This window comes from Acomys russatus, chromosome 10 (genome assembly GCF_903995435.1).
Source record: "Acomys russatus chromosome 10, mAcoRus1.1, whole genome shotgun sequence".
Taxonomy (NCBI): Eukaryota; Metazoa; Chordata; class Mammalia; order Rodentia; family Muridae; genus Acomys; species Acomys russatus.
In genome coordinates, this window is record NC_067146.1 from 17,746,910 (window position 1) to 17,758,331 (window position 11,422).

The 11,422-nt window shown below is 42.2% G+C and overlaps 1 non-coding gene across 1 annotated transcript; it reads right to left on the bottom strand.

Moving 5' to 3' along the window:
* Nucleotides 1-2,233: 2,233 nt before the first annotated feature.
* LOC127194963 (U6 spliceosomal RNA) lies at nt 2,234-2,337 on the bottom strand. The gene has a single exon (XR_007831340.1). It is a non-coding gene; the product is annotated as a U6 spliceosomal RNA (small nuclear RNA).
* Between the last annotated feature and the right edge of the window lie 9,085 nt (nt 2,338-11,422).

Here is an 11,422-nt window from a genome sequence, read left to right on the forward strand (position 1 = left end):
AGCTTTTATTTGGTTGGGAGACTTTTGATGACTGCTTCTATTTCCTTAGGAGATATAGGACCACTTAATTTGTTTACCTGATCTTGATTCAATTTTGGTAAGGGATATCTATTAAGAAAATTGTCCATTTTATTTAGAGTTTCAAATTTTGTGGCATATACACTTTTGAAGTAAGATGTAATGATTATTTGGATTTCCTAGGTGTCTGTAATTATATCTCCCTTTTCATTTCTAATTTTGTTGATTTGAATACTCTCACTCTGACTTTTAGTTAGTGTGGCTAAGGGTTTGTTCTATCTTGTTGATTTTTTTTTCAAAGAACTGGCTCGTGGTTTCATTGATTATGTGAATTGTTTTTGTTGTTGTTGTTTCTAATTTATTGATTTCAGCCCCAACTTTGGTCATTTCCTGTGTGTTTGCTTCTCTTTATTCTAGAGCTTTCAGGTGTCCTGTTAAGTTGTTAGTATGGGATCTCTCCAATTTGTTTATGAAGGCACTTAGTGCTATGAACATTCCTCTTAACACTGTTTTCATTGTCTCTCATATGTTTGGGTATCTTATACCTTCATTTTAATTGAATTCTAGGAAATTTTTAATTTATTACTTTCATTTCATTCCTGATCCAGAAGTCATTGAGTAGGGAGTTGTTCAGTTTGAACAAGTTTGTAAGTTTTCTGTTGCTTTTGTTGTTGTTGAGTTCCAGCTTTAATCTGCGGCAGTCTGATAAGATGTAAGTGATTATGTAAATCTCCTTGTATCTGTTGATGTTTGCTTTGTAACCAAGAATATGGTCAGTTTTCAAGAAGGTTCCATGGGGTGCTGAGAAGATGTTATATACTTTTATATTTGGGTGAAATGTTCTCTAGATATCTGTTAGAAACATTTCATTCGTGATGTCTATTAGTTTCATTATTTCTCCATTTACTTTCTGTCTTGATGATGTATCTGTTGGTGAGAGTAGGGTGTTGAAGTCCCTCACTATTAATGTATGGGGTTCAATGTATGATTTAAGCTGTAGTAATCTCTCTTTTTTGAATGTGGGTGCTCCTGTGTTTGGCACATAAATGTTCAGAATTAAGACATCCTTTTGGTGTATTTTTCCTCTGATGAGTATGAAGTGTTCTTCCCCATCTCTTTTGATTGCTTCTAGTTGAAAGTCTATCTTGTTAGATACTAGAATGGTATTCAAGCTTGCTTCCTGGGTTGTTTTGCTTGGAAAGCTTTTTCCAGCTCTTTGCTCTAAGGTTATTCCTATCTTTATTGCTGAGCTGTGTTTCTTGTACCCAACAGAATGATGGACCCTGTTTTCGAATCCATTCTCTTAGCCTGTGTCTTTTTGTTGGGGAGTTGAGAACTGATGTTCAAAGACATTAATGACTACTGGTTGTTGATTCCTATTATTTTAATGTAGTTGTTGGTAGTGTTTGTGTGTGTGTTGCCAATGTTGGGTTGCTCATTTCCTTGATGTAGTTAGCCTTCTTGGGTCAGACTTTTCCTTCTAGTATCTTCTGTAGGGCTGCACATTTGGCTCATACTGTTTCAACTTGGTTTTGTTGTTGAATATTTCTCCATCTATGGTGATTGAAAGTTTTGCTGGGTATAGTAGTCTGGATTGGCATCTGTGGTCTCCTAGTGTCTGTGTGGCATCCATTCAGGTCCAACTGGCTTTCATAGGCTCTGGTGAGAAGTCAGATGTAATTCTGATAGGTTTGCCCTTATATGTGACCTTGCCTTTTTCTTTTGCAGTTTGTAATATTCCTTCTTTGTTCTGAACATTTAATGCTTTGATTATTATATGGTAGGAGGATTTTCTTTTCTGGTCCAATATATTTGGAGTTATGTAGGATTCTTCTATGTTTATAGGCATCTCTTTCTTTTGGTTAGGGAAATATTCTACTATGATTTTGTTGAAAATGTTTTCTGAGCAGTGGCGCTTAGAGTCTTCTTCTTGGAGTCCTCTTCCTGTTTTTGCATCCAGTGGTTGTTGATTCCTGTTATTTTGATGGTGGTGGTTGTAGAGTGTGTATTTGTTTACTTCCCTTCTTTTGGTTTTGCTGATGTGGGATTATTTATTTCTTGTCTTTTCCTGGGATTAGTTAGATTCCTTGGGTTGGAATTTTCCTTATAGTATCTTCTATTTGGCTGATTTGTGCATAGGTACTGTTTAAATTTGTTTTAGTCATGGACTTTCTTGTTTTTTCCTTATATGATGATTAAAAGTTTTGCTGGTTATAAAAATATGGAATGCTTCATGAATTTGTGCATCATCCTTGCACAGGGGGCCATGCTAATTTTTGCTGTATTGTTCCAATTTTAGTAATGTACTGACAAAGAGAGCCACTGTTCTTAGAGCTACTGTTCTTAAAAACACAAACAAACATGCAAAACATGTAACAATAGAATGTCTCCTAATTTCATAGATCAGTGCCTTATTTAGTCTCATCAGAGAAGCTTTCTCATGCAGAAGATGAGACTAATTTCAGAGACCCGCATCCTGCTGATATGCAGAGAGAGGGAAAGATGGAGGAGGAATGGAGAGAGAGAGAGAGAGAGAGAGAGAGAGAGAGAGAGAGAGAGAGAGAGAGAGAGAGAGAGACCTTGTGACACACAGCTTTAAATGAGATTTCTCTATCTCAGCCCTCTAATCCCACATGGGCTCACAGAACCCAGCAGAAGAGATAGAGTGTAAGATCAAAAGGAATGGGGAATACCAGGAGAGCAAGGCTATCTGAATCAGCTGAGCTAGCCTCATGTGAACTCACAGAGACTGAAGCAGCAAGCCCAGGACCTATAGGACTCAATGCCAGGTCCTTTGCATGTATAGTACAGTTTTCAGTTTAATATTTTATGGGATTTCTGAGTATGTGAATGAGTGCATCTTTGATTCTTGTGCCTTCTCTTATGGCTCATTTTCTTCTTCTGTTGATTTATCTTGTCCAGACTTAATGTGATGGCTTTTTTTTTTTTTAATCTTATTCTATTTTATTTTGTTATGCTTTGTTGTTATCACTTAGAAGCTTACTTTTTTCAACATAATATTTTTATTGATTCTTTGGGGATTTCACATCATACACCTCTTTCACATTCGCTTCCCAGTCCTTCCCTGTCCTGCCCCCTCCCCCTTGTGACTTTCCCCTGCCCTAGTTAAAAAAAAAAGTTCAATTTGTGTTTTCTATATAATGGGACATGGTTGAACTCTCAGTGGCCTGCCCCTTAAATAGAGCTGAGTTCCTTCTCTCCAGAATGTCTGCTGGAAGTCATTTATTGTCAAGGGTGACACCCCTGCATCTTATTATGGTTGTAAAGAGTTCTCTTTAATGGCTTCCTGTCTAGGCTGCTTTTTGAGGGAGGTTAGCTGGAGGTAGGGGTCCCTCTCTCTCAGCTGTGCCTCTGCAGTCATCAATATCATTGTAAAAGTAGCTTATTTGTAGGATCATTGGCTTCCTTCCACGTGGTTTCTGGCACCTGCACAGACCACAAACAGGGCTTCTTCTTGCGGCATCTTGCCCTCTGATGCAGCTGGGATTATGGACTTCAACACGGATTCCAGAGGCAGCGTAGACCACAACCAGCTGCCTGGCTTTCGGTGGTAACACGGGCCACGGACATGAACACAGATCTGGCCAGAACAGGACCACGGACCCAGACACAGCCCCCAGTGGCCTCACAGGCCCAGGCATCACCATGGTCACCCTGCATCAATGCAAACCCCTGCAGGCAGTGTTTCCCACAAACATGGCTCCAGGCTGCATCACAGACCATGGACGTCCCTGTGGCCTTCGGTGGTAGCATGGGCCATGGATACTGACACAGATCAAGCTGCAGTATGACAATATATGTAGACATAGCCCTCGGAGACAGCACAGCCCACAAACATCAATATGGCTTCAGGTAGCAGTGCAGGCCAGGAACCTCTCGCTTGGCCTTCGGTGGTAACACGGGCCATGGACATCAGCATAGACCCTGGCTGTAGCAGGATCTCAGACCCAGACATGGACCTCAGCAGCCTGGATCCCGACACCACGACAGTCCCAGGTGGCAGTGCAGGCTACTGAGAGTCCTCAGGGGCAGCATGGCTCATGAGCATCAACATGGACTCAGGCCACGGCACAGGCCATGAGCATCCAACTTTTACCAGGTGACAACATAGTCCTTGGATATCAGCCAGAAACCAGGCCATATCAGGGTCACTGACCTACTCCTGGCCCTCAGCAGCATCACAGGCCATGGTGGTCCTTTGAGGAGGTTTAAGCTACAAATGGACTGCTCTTCATCTCAGGCCTCTGTCATTGCCAAGATCTAGAGTGATTGTGTGGCTGGGCAGCTTGTTTGGGGGCTGAGCTGCATCTGCTTCAGCCCTGGGCTGCTGTACAGCATCCCATCGACTCTGCTGGGCAATGACAGGATCCGTCATCGACGTCATCGACGTCAGCCCTCCCTCCTCTCTCATCAGCTGTGCATCTCTCGCCAGCTCATGCACCACTCTCTGCTCCTTCATCTCCCCGTCGCTGGCTCTTTCCTCGCAGTGCCCAGTGAGGGCTGGGGTGACAGTGCCAGAGCATTTCGCCTGCACTTTTCTAATGAGAGACAGAAAGGGGGTGCATCTGGATTTGAGAGGAGTTGGGGAGAATCTTGGAGGAATAGAAGGTGGGAAAATTGTAATCAGGATATAGTGTATGAAAAAATAATCTATTTTTAGTAAAGGGGGAAACCTAACCTTCTCAATATCTTGGCAAATGGGATATTAGTACCTCATTTTCCAGATAGAAAAAATGTTTTGTTTTTTAACAAGTTTACAACAACTGTGTTTTTTAATATGTAGAACCTAGATTTAAAATTGTGCATATGGGCATGCGCACATGCATATGTAGTGTGTGTGTGTGTGTGTGTGTGTGTGTGTAAAATACATCAGGAGTCTTTGGTTTGCTCTGGGTCCAACTGTAGGTCATTAGCGTTCGATCAATGCTGAGTTTAAAGAAGCTTCTTGGCTTAAGTGTGTGTATGTGTGTGTGTGTGTGTGTGTGTGTGTGTGTGTGTGTGTGTGTAAATTACATTAGGAGTCTTTGCTTTGCTCTGGGTCCATGCTCTTTTCAGTACTGTGTTCATTAGCTCCCAGCTGATGAGCTCAGGACCTGTTGACAGTCCCTCCCACTCCTACCTTTGAGTGCTAGAATGACCTTCTCTGGCCCTTTCCTTTGGCTCCTGGAAGAAGATCCCTCTGTGTGTGGCTTGTAGGTTAACACACTTAGCTTCCGCCTTGTGTTTTCTAATAAAAAGCTTTTTAGATAATGATTCTACAACTCTTCAGAAGCAAATATCCTAGAATAGGTCAACTTTCAGTTTCAATTTCTCAGCAGCAATTCCTTTTCCCAATTCTCACAAGAAATGTTAGCGTTAGAAACTGTTGAACATGCCATTTTGAACTCAAGTATCAGGCAGATGTACTGACCCTGTCCCACTGTACTGACCCACTGTGAAGAGGAGGCTCCCTTTTTATTCTACTTCCAACACAAGTGTGCTGTAGCATATCTTCTCCATTCAGAAGGCCAGAAGAGAATCAGCCCTACTCAAAAAAGCTGGACAGAGGAGTCCTTGGAACTAAGCTACACTAGTAAGGAGTGAGCTGCAGTACAAAGGGCAGTTATGGAGATTGCTTTCCACCTCAGGTGGGCAGAAATGCACAGTGCAACACCGGAATATAATGTAACACAGCTATCTATAATTCCAACTTCAAATACCTCTTTTTGAACCTATCGCCTCCTACTTCCTGGCTAAAAGTGTATTGCCTTTAGACATCCGATCTAAGCCATCCTCTGATCCCACCAGGCTCCAGAATTCACTGGTCCTGCGATCTCTTTGTCTTGTTACAATCACCTTCTTCTCTGTGCTTTTGTGTGAGTCTGTTTCAGCTTAAATCCCAGGCCAACTGACAACTTATTTCTTAATATATGCTTAAAAAAATCCCTTGTGTCTTTTTCACTTTACTACACCGGTTCTCTGAGAAGAAAATTTATCTGTGCAATTAAAGCAGTGTAATGGTTGATTTTAATTGTCAACTGAACACTGTCAGTTGCCACTGTCTTAGTCACTGTTTTATTGCTGTGAAGAGACACAACAACCATGGCAAGGCCTGTGCTTGCATCTAACTGGGGGTTTGGGTAAAGTTTTGGAGGCTTAGTCCATTATCAACATGGATGGAAGCATGGTGGCATGCAGGTATGGTGCTGGAGAAGGAGCTAAGTAGCTATATACAGATCCACAGGCATGGAGAGAGAGAGAGAGAGAGAGAGAGAGAGAGAGAGAGAGAGAGAGAGAGAGAGAGAGAGAGAGAGAGAGACAGACAGACAGAGAGAGACAGAGAGAGACAGAGACAGAGAGACAGAGAGACACAGAGAGAGAGAGACAGACAGAGAGAGACACAGAGAGAGGCAGAGATAGAGACAGAGACACACACAGAGAGAGACAGAGAAAGAGAGAGAGAAAGAGAGACAGAGAGAGACAGAGACAGAGCCTGGTATCAGCATTTGAAACCTGAAAGCCCATTCCCACTGACAGACTACCTCCAACAAGGCCTCACCTCCTAATCATTTAAAATAATGCCACTCCCTGATGGCTAAGCATTCAAATATTTGAGCCTATGGAGACCAGTTTATTCACACCAACATCAACCCTGAGGAAGAAAGTCTCAATGAGTGATTGTCAATATTAAGTTGTCCTATGTGCAATAATGTGGGGTTTTATTGGTTATGTTTTTTGTGGTGAGAAGACAAACCCACTGTGGGTGGTGCCTGTGCCACGGATAGTGGGTTGTATAAGAGTGAATTCATTTCTCTTTGCTTTTGGCTGTGAGTGTGTTGTGACTAGCTGTTTCAAGTTCCTGGCACTTTGACTTCTCTACAATAATGAAATGTAAGTTGTTTCTTTATCAGAATACTTTGTCATAGAAATAAGAAATGGAATTTAGACAATAATGAAGGTAGTATAATAAATCTGTAGGCATAGGACTATGAAGATACTTATGAAAAAAATCATAGGCAATATCTCACAAAATTGGAAAAACCCATCTACTAGATGACTTAATACCATTTTACTACTTAAAAATTGTTAGATTCTGTTTAATTTTTTTCTGGATGACACATCTATTAAACAGAGTGAAGTACTGAAACCACTACCTATCATTATGTTGGGACCAACACGTTGTTTTAGATCTACTAGTATTTCCTTTATGAAATTGAATGCTCCTGTGCTTGGTGCATGTATGTTGCAATATCTTGTTAGTGGAGTTTTCCTTTGATGAGTATCAAGTGTCCCTTCTTATCTTTTCTAACTCATTTTGGTTTGAAGTCTACTTTTCCCAGTATTAGGACAATTATGCCTGCTTGTGTTTTTTTCTTAGTTCTAGTAGCAGATCTTCCCCACTCCAGTAGAAGATTCCAATAAAATTAGGACAGCAAAAATTAGACCCAGTGAGGTTTTTAAAAAGGACACAAAGTTGGTTAAGGAAGGAGGGGTAGATTTCAAAAGACTTGGAGGAGGAAGCTAAATATCATAAAAATACATTGTATGAAATTTTCAAAGAACTTATTAGAAAAATAAGAAAGAAAAAATCTTTGGGTTTTTCTTTTAGGATAGAGTAAGAAGACTCCATAGCACTGTGATTTGAATGCCGTAAGAAGGCTCCCATGAGACATAAGCACCTTTGTATTAGATCATTTGGCCTCCAGAACTTTGGAACAATGTCAAATTACATATGTTCAAATGCAAATGTGCTCATTATAAATTATGTTTTGATAGTAAATACAGATTAAAAAAGAAAATGTGTTCCAGAGTCACAGAGGAAAACAAAGCATATGTATGTGTGTGTGGCTGGCTATAGAGTTTGGGAGTGGGTAGAAGTGGGACAGTCTGTGGATGAAGCCTTTATTCTCATGAATGAGCCAATACAAAGGGTTTTAGTGATCACCGAGAAGAGGAGGAGAGATACATAGAAATATTAAAACTTCTTATAGACACTTAGGTGACCATTATCATATTTGACAGAAATATGGTAGTAAAGGTCATTCTGATGAGAAGTCAGATAGAAATGAGGGAGAAAGTATACAGATTGGATGGTTACATTTTGTAGAACCTGGCAGAGAACTTGCTTGAATTTGCTTCAACTTCTACAGTGTTGTGGAAGGGAGAACTTGGGAGTAACAAACTATGACACATTGTAGAAGAATATGCAGCAAGGCATTCTGGGTGCTGTGCATTTTCTCTGAATTGTACACAGTTAAATGAGAGAAGAAAGAAGAGGCTTAAGGTGTAAAAAGGAAATAACAACAACACTATATGCCCCTCTGTGTCATGAATGCTCAACAAAATAAAATGTGCAATAAAAAAGAAGGAATTTAAAGATGAAACCCACAGCTTTAATGACGCAGAGGACAACCGTTTGGACAACGTGAAGCCTTGTTATGTAAAGAATGAGCAGACATCGAAGCCTGCAGGCAAGGGAGCATGTGATAAAGGGGTTGACATTCACACAAGGGGGCCAGGCAGGAACATCAAAGCACGGTGCTAACAGCACAGAAGGCATCGAGCAGATCTTCCCGTTGTGCGTCCAGAGCTCTGGGAGAACAGAATGGCTTCAGGAGTTGAGCTCTATCCCCCAGCTGCAGTCCACGAGTACTAGGTCCTTGACGACATCCAGACTCAGCTCCCTGCATTCCAGGAAATCACTTTTTGGTCATCACAGGTAAGGTCCCTGCTGCTATTTGAACTGCTTCTCTAGAGGAGACAAATGGTAAGCCTGGAGAGTCTACACACATGCAAGCATCCCAGTTGTGGAGCCAGGATGGCCTTCATCTGAATTTGAAAGGTGGCTGAACCAGGCCTTAAAGTCAACAGTTAATAAATGGGCCCTCATGAGGCTGAGAAGTTTCTGTAAGGCAGGAGACACTGTCAAGAGAACAAAGCGACAGCCTACAGACTGGGAAAAGATCTTCACCAACCCTACATCTGACAAAGGTCTAATATCCAAAATATATAAAGAACTCAAGAAATTAAACACCACAAAACCAAATGACCCAATTGAGAAATGGGGCTTGGAACTAAACAGAGAATTCTCAACAGAGGAATATCAAATGGCTGAGAAACACTTAAAGAAATGCTCAACCTCCTTAGTCATCAGGGAAATGCAAATCAAAACAACTCTGAGATTCCATCTTACACCCATCAGAATGGCTAAGATCAAAAATTCAAGCGACACCACATGCTGGCGAGGATGTGGGGAGAGAGGAACACTCCTTCTTTGCTGGCGGGAATGCAAACTAGTACAGCCACTTTGGAAATCTATCTGGTGCTATCTCAGAAAACTGGGAATAGGGCTTCTGCAAGACCCAGCTATTCCACTCCTTGGAATATACCCAGAAGATGCTCCAGCACACAACAAGAAAATTTGTTCAACCATGTTCATAGCAGCCTTATTCATAATAGCCAGAACATGGAAACAGCCTAAGTGTCCCTCAGTAGAAGAATGGATAAAGAAACTGTGGTACATATATACAATGGAATACTACTCAGCTATTAAAAACAAGGAATTCCCAAAATTTGTGAACAAACGGATTGAGCTAGAAATGATCATAATGAGTGAGTTAACCCAGAAGCAGAAAGAGTTAAATGGTATATACTCACTTATATCTGCATACTAGCCCAATGGGCACGTCCCATGAAAGTTTTCACTAACCAGGAAACTGGGACAGAGGGAAGGACATCCTGTTGGGACTCTAGATGAGAGAAGCATGGGAGAATGGCAAAGTTGAAGGATCCAGAGGATCCTAGAAACCTACAAGAAGAACATTATGATAGGCAGATTTGGGTCCAGGGGTCCTGCTCAAACTATGGCACCAGCCGAGGACAATACAGGCAGTAAACTTCAAACCCATACCCAGATCTAGCCAATGGACAGGACATTCTCCACCGTTGAGTGGGGAGTGGGGTATGACTTTCACACGTACTCTGGTGCCTCGTATTTGACCACATCCCCTGAATGGGGAGACCTGGTGGCACTCAGAGGAAAGATAGCAGGCTACCAAGAAGAGACTTGATACCCTATGAGCATATACAGGGGGAGAAGGTCCCCATCAGTCACAGTCATAGGGGGCAGGAGTAAGGGGAGAATGGGAGGGAGGGAGGGAGGAATGGGAGGATGCAAGGGAGGGGATAACAATTTAGATGTAATATGAATAAATTAATAAAAAAAAAAGAAAGGTGGCTGAAGTCTGGACTCAGTTGCATGTTCCTGTTATCCTAGCATTTGGGGAAGGCAGAGGCACATGGATCTCTGTGTGCTTGAGTCAGCCTGGTCTACAAAGGGAGTCCAGGACAGTAAAGGCTACACAGAGAAACCCCGTCTAGGAAAAAAAAGCAAACAAGAAAGAAAGAAAGAAAGAAAGAAAGAAAAAGAAAGAAGAAAGGTACCTGAGGGGAGCCCAAGGACTTGGGAGCAACAGGATGGGTATTGGCTCAGGACACCCCAAGACAAAGTTCTCAACATAAGGGAGATTTATTTGTCCCAGAGGAACAAAGGGAAGGGAATAGGAGAAAAAGACAGGAGACAAGGAACAAGGAAAAGGGGTCTTTGTAGGCGACGTGGGTGAGGGGGGGGGGCTGGGGGTGGTGGAGGATGACTACAAAACCAGCCTCTGGATAGACAGAAGACAGACATGACCCATAGGAAAATTGTGGCTTATAAAGGTAAAAGTGGAAACCCATGTTAGGAGGAGGTGTTTAATTTTAATTAGGTATGTCAATTGGGTGAGGCCAAGGGGACTTTGGATTACTGGACTTCAATACTTTGATAGCTGGACTTTGGTAGCTGGCCTCAGGAGGAGGAAGTGTCCAAATAAGGGAACAGACCCCGGTGGCTACCTTCGGGGATGTGATCTAGTGGTTTCCAGTGGGGCCATGCTCAGGCTGGTTAGAGTCCTTTAGGCAGGGAGTTCAACAAAGGAAGGATCCTTTGCACACAAACCCCACTGGAGCAATGCCAGAAGAGCCACAGGGTACAGTCATGACCGCTTCTCCAGAACTGTAGATTGGACATTGTACAACCCCAACCACGGGAGTAGCATGCATGAGATTTTAGCTCCTGAGAGCAGCTGTGTGGGCTGACTCTAGCAGAATCACTTGAAGGCCAGTCTTTGTACCTTGCGTCCTGTGTAAAGTTGCTCAGAGCCATTCTAGAGCTTTACTTACGGTCCTGATATTATTCCCTATGTAGGACCAGTTACTCCTCTCCTTTGTCCGCGCATCCATCTGAAACGACAGTGTCTATTATATGCCTCCCAAACCAATTAACTTTGGACGTAGATGATATGTTTTGATCTCATAACCTCACAGCTGGAGACATTTCCTCAGGACAGTCAGGGTTTTGAGTCCT